At 32.5% G+C, this 6040-nt stretch overlaps 1 pseudogene; it reads right to left on the reverse strand.

Annotated features, from left to right (window-relative positions):
- Window positions 1–479: 479 nt before the first annotated feature.
- Window positions 480–1622, reverse strand: LOC101714831 (bifunctional phosphoribosylaminoimidazole carboxylase/phosphoribosylaminoimidazole succinocarboxamide synthetase pseudogene; annotated as a pseudogene).
- Window positions 1623–6040: the final 4418 nt, after the last annotated feature.

Raw genomic sequence — 6040 nt, forward strand, 5'->3', positions numbered from 1 at the left:
ATGTTTACTTCTTTTTTGTAGTTTATGTAAATTTTAGAATATTCTAAACTAAATAAAATCATTTTAATAGCATTTAGTTAATATTTACCTAATACCAGTATTTATTCTTAGATAACATTAATGTTGAATGTAATAGAATAGCAGCAAGATTTTCTATGTGACATATGAGAAACTGTAACATTTACTCTGCTACCCAAAATCATTTGCATTCGTGTCACATTGTGTTTTTATTATTTATGATGCCAGTGAAAAATAGAAAGCATCACACTTATAAATGTTATTTATCTGTATCAATACTTAAAGAAATATAAACTAATATTCCAAAATGAATGTTACCATGAAGTTGGTGTACTGAGTTAATTTTTATTTTTTATTCATTAATCAATTTTGTTTTCTTTGACTTCAACATCATTTATTTTTCTTATTTTTCTGCAGCTAAATTAGAAATTTATAGATTCCTCCAAAATAAAATCACATTCTTACAGATTACATTGTCTGATTTTCTTGTCAGCTTTCTTTAGAGAAATCCATGTGTTCAATATGTTTTCTTACAGTTCAGCCCATACCAAATGTTTATTTAACCCAAATACCTGAGCAGCAAACTGAGCTGATCTTGTTAGAGAAAGTATGGCTGGAAACCTGAGACCACTGGGTAACAACACATCCTGAACTTCACAGAGATGTGAAAAAAGCTGATAACTGGATGCAGTGTTACCAGATATCACTCAGCCTAAATCATCACTTTCTCCTGCCACTGCCACAAATACAAGAAAGCCATCCCCTTCACATTTATCTTTACTTCTCAAAGTGTCATCTGGTTCTCATGGACAGATGTTATCCGACGTTCATATGGAATTCCAAAATTTCCACAAATCTTGAATTTATTCACAGTGCCCAAGATTAGAAGTTGATCCTATCAATACTGTAAACGTGCTCTGGCTTTCTCATTTCAGAAGTAACTCTACTGTCTCAGAAACCCAATTAAACCTTTTCTTTTCGACCTAGATTCTAAGGAGTAACTTCTTTAAGGTGACAATCTGTGACTATTTGTCTTTCTGTTGACTTCAATCTTCTGATGGCTGAGTCTCTCCAGGAATCATTATCAATAACATCAGCAAGAACAATTTCTATGGTGGTCATGTCAACACCAAATTCAGTTTTCCTGTCAACTAGCATAGAGTTGTAGAGCAACCAAGATTTCTCCAGTATTTCCAAAATTGTTTTTACAGCATGATGCCTGACTTCCAATTCAGTTTTGCCTATAACAAGTTCAGCAAAGCAAAATTTTGCAGCAATTAGCTGTTCTTCAGACTACTATACATCATTGTTCACATCATCCTTGAAAAACAGCTCCTCTTTAGGTGGATAAAACTTTCCTTCCTTGACATCAAGATTAATTTTAAGAAAATAAGTTGTTATTCTGCAAATCCATTTCATTGGAAAAATTTCACACTGGGGTGCAATGAAAGTTGTCTTCGCATATATTCTGATGAAAGGAGCTTTCTGTCTCCAATAACAATTAAAAAGTATAACTAATAATTTTATTGAAGATTACATTTTATTGTCCCAAGTGATTCATTCTGGCTGCATTTTCTGCTTTAATCTGTCTTGAACTTCAGGATTACTTTTGCTCGACTAACAGACATTTCACAGACTTCTTTGTTTCAGCCTCATAGAGTTTTGTCAAGGTTTAATACCTCAACTGTAGCTATTATCCCGAGTGGACTGCAGGCAATGAACACCTGGGAAACAGAGACTGGAACTCGAAAAATAGCAGGTGGATGGGTGCAAGGGTCAGCCCTGCTCTAATTTCCAAGTACTTACTGAATCATTAAGTAGACACGAATAAGAAATGGAAAACCATTATTCAGAAATAATACTTTGTTATGAAAGGTTCTATTGAATTTCTACTATCTGATAAAAAATGACAGTAATATCATTTTTTCCTTTTACTTATACATTTTTAATGCTTACTGCATTTTTTGTTCTCCAAACCAATGTACTCCAGCTAAAGTACCACTCCCAAAATCTCAAACTATCTAAGCGGTTATGATTTCCTGAGGACAGAAGTTTGAGTTATATCGGTGTACATGTACTGTTGAGAGAGAGAGAGAGAGAGAGAGAGAGAGAGAGAGAGAGAGAGAGAGAGAGAGACCCAGAACTTCCAAGCAATACTTACTCTCCCTGACTACACTTGAAAGAAAATGTTTGAGAGGAGTCGTTACGTCATTTTTTGATGGTCCATTGGTCTGTACATGATGTTGTTTTATAACTGCTCTATGCATTTTAGCATTTTTGTGTTGGATTTTACTTTCCATTTAGATCTTCTTTATCTCTTAACCTTCATTACCATATCTGAAGAGGATTTTAGAAAGCATGTTTTTCTTGGACTTTCAAAGTCCACTCTCCATATCTCTATGTTTGGGAAGACTAAAGATTACTTTAAGAATTAAATAAATTAAAAACCTACATAGTTCTGTTGCCGATGCTTACAATTTCTTTGTAAATATTACTTACTGAAAATATCTTTAGTTCTTAATTTATTTGATTTCAATCAAGTATACAAAAGTATTAACATCTAAACATATTAATTATGGGGTGTGATACCAACCCGCACACTTTCCAGTTACACTTTTAGTCATTTTAGGATGTGATAACTCCTACCTCACCACATGCTACCTAAAGACCAACTACATATTTCATGGATTTTGTTACAACACCAAACTAGAATTGGTTGGAGTATGGGATATATTTTGTAATAAAAGACCCCAATCTAGAGTGATCATACAAAAGGTATCCTTATACACAATACTCCACGATTAGTATTCCAGGGAAGACCTCAGTATAGGATTTCTAGGTTGTTTTGTTTGTTATAATTTCCCTAACAGTGCAAATGGAGAAGAAAAGAGCTCAACAGTGTCATTATTTTTTAAATTAAAATGTAGACAAACAAGACTTCATTTATATTTTTTTTCTGGTAGTTAATTTTGTTGTTCTTATTTCTTTGTAGCTGAAATGCCAAATAATGGTGTGTGTTTTCACTTCACAGACAAGTAGTGAATATTTGAAAATACTGTTAGGATTTTTGGAAAACAACACCTTTAATTTGCCGCAGGCATTCTGAGTCTTCAAGTTAAAAACCTAGAACTTATTCTTCCAGCTAGAACTCAGAAAAGTGACCTACATCTTACCAGTCAAAACACCTAAGGTGTGAGTAGAGTATTCATAGGAAAAGATGTAGAAGTGGCCCCGTTCTTGCAGGCCTGGTGAAGTATGGTGGGGAGTCATCCTTTTCAATACTATTGGTAGAAGATGCAGCAGAATCAGCCGCTTCAGTGCTGCACATTGAAACCCCTTCCTTTCCAGCACTTCCCTGGTAATATTTTCATGTGTGCTCCATGGAATTATCTCTGTAAATGGCTCTGGAAATGTAATTTGAAATAAAATGTTTTCCCAACCTACTAAACCATTCTGTAAACATAGCATAGTTTTATTAAATAAATCTTTTACTAAAATGCAATGCACATCACAAGTAATGTTAACAGATTGCAAAAACAGGAAAAAAATCTCACCCTAGTTTATAGAACCAAGCAAATAAACCTATAATATACATGTTGTCAAGATAAACCGTAATTGGTCCTGAAGTAAGGGACCTTAGCAGCATGCTTTTATTCAAGACAGTCCATCTTAGGTTCAGCTGGTAATTGGAGCATCCATTTATATTAGCTAATTGGCTTTTATAGGCTTGCGATGAAAACTGGTCATATTTTGATGATAGGAGCTAGATTTGCAATTTAGAGCAAGAGTCTCATTGCAGTTAAATTGCTTCCCTGCCACAGAGACTGGGAAATAAAGTGTTGTATTTCTTGATGACTAAAGTTCAAAGATACGATTCATGAGGTTTTGAATCTTTGTATTTAATAAATGAAATTATATACAATTCAAAGGGAAGAGAAAGTACTTAAACAATAGTTTTCTGAGGTAATGCTCCAAGAAAAATGGGGAGGAAGAAGTCTCTTACATTTTTTAGTTCTAAATTTATTTACTTATTTATAAATTGACAGATAAAATTTCTGTGGTACACTAATTGTTGTAAATTATATGGATATTATAGAATGAGTGAATTTAATTTGAACACATATAACAAAACATAGTTATCATTTTTTGAAGAAAACACTTCTACTTTTTGGCATTTTCCAAGGATAAGAAACTTCAAATAGTTGGGAGAAATAATTTAGTGAAATCATTTGTACACATGGTGAATTAGTTAACAATGTTGTATGTTACTTTGAACAGAAATACACCAGTCTCTTACTTTAAATTTGTATTTCTCATTACAATATATAGCCTTTGACTAGAAATCTTTTCTCTTCCAGGAATTTCTGCGATTTGTGTGATATATAGACAAGGATTTTTGGTTTAAACTTGCAGAGGTAGATTCTTTTACTTGCTAAGAATTAATCTGTATATCATGTTATTTAATCTTCAAGGCACCTCTAATACTAACATTTCTAGAGATTAAATTAAGGTCTAGGAAGTTTATATTAAATTGTTTAGCCAGCATATAACTACTCAGAAAGTAATTGAGCTGGGAGTGAAACTAGCTCCATTTGAAGCATTAGATCATATGAGTTGCTGTCCAACTTACTTGAATGTAGAGCACTTAGGAAATCAAAATTTGTCAGGGCTGTCCTATCTGACTTACATTTAAAAATGTCTTGTAGATAACATAAAAATGTCATTTTATAAGTGTGATTTTCTGCATAGGAGATATTCTGAATGTTATCTGACCCAAGAAATATTTATTTTGATATAATTTTTAAAGCATACCAATATTTCACCTGGTCATGCTCAGTGTAAGTGGGGCTATAAAAGAAAAAACTTTAGAAAATGCAAGATGAAGAGTGGATGCTTGTGAATGTTGTACTAATTAGACTTTATCCTTTGGTTCTGACAGGAACATAGATTGAAAGACATATGAGAATACCTGAACTAAGAGAACATTAAGGACCTGAAGACTTGTTCTTCAAATTAAGAAAGCTCAGAAATAGAAGAGTGGGCCCAGTAAGGTGGTTCCAGAGTCTCCAGAAATCAGACCTTTTCTCTGTTCTCCCTGCTTCAGTACATGTATAGGACTTTCATAATCAAAGTTGACATAGGATAAGGGTTAGAGTTCCATATATTCTATTTGCATTCCATACAGAAATAAAAAAGGAAAAAAGGTAGAATATCAACAAATACATACTAGACACCTACAATAGCTCTCTTTAAGAACATTTCCAAACTTTCCTTTACATTATATTAATTGTTATGCAATTAGCTGCAATAAAATCACATGGTTACAATGAATACAAGAGAAGATGGAAAATGTTATTTTCTTTTGAAGTTTGTTCAGCTAAAAAAGAGCCTATTTCTACAAATAGGAGAAGAGCTTTGTCATGAAACAGAAGGAAATAACAGCAAAAAACAAAATTGGAAATAATCATAACACTTTGCTTAACCAAATATTTCTTATTTTTAACCAGAAATATCTTGACTTCTTTCTTTTCTATGCCTGTGTGTCTATGCTGCCTGACAATTGTAGGAACTACTCAAAATCCTCCTAATAAAATTTTTTCCTACATATAACAAGATCATAAACTATATAGAATAAGGGACTCATTCTAAATTTAAAGAAATTTCACCAAGATGGTGCCTACATTTTGTGTGTAGATATGTGGAACATTTCAGTAATGTCAGAATTCATGTAGTAGCCCGATACTAGAAGAAAATATTTTAATTTAAATCTATGTAAGAATTAGTAACAGGTAGCTTAAATTTTAAATATTAGCATTCAATTAATAGCCATTAATAACCTGTAAGTTGCAAATAACTGAACTTTTGGGAAGTAGAATAGTAGTAGCCTATGAAATATTTTTTTTCTATTTCAAGTTACAAAGACTTTATTTTTAGATTATTTCTTTTCACATTAGTAAAGATTTTGTGGATGACTCAAATGTTTTGTTTGGAATTTGCTTCTCAGGTAATATAGATGAATTAG

Source organism: Heterocephalus glaber, unplaced genomic scaffold (assembly GCF_053883595.1).
Source record: "Heterocephalus glaber isolate CG9 unplaced genomic scaffold, H.glaber_assembly_v1.0 deba00001577, whole genome shotgun sequence".
NCBI lineage: Eukaryota > Metazoa > Chordata > Mammalia > Rodentia > Bathyergidae > Heterocephalus > Heterocephalus glaber.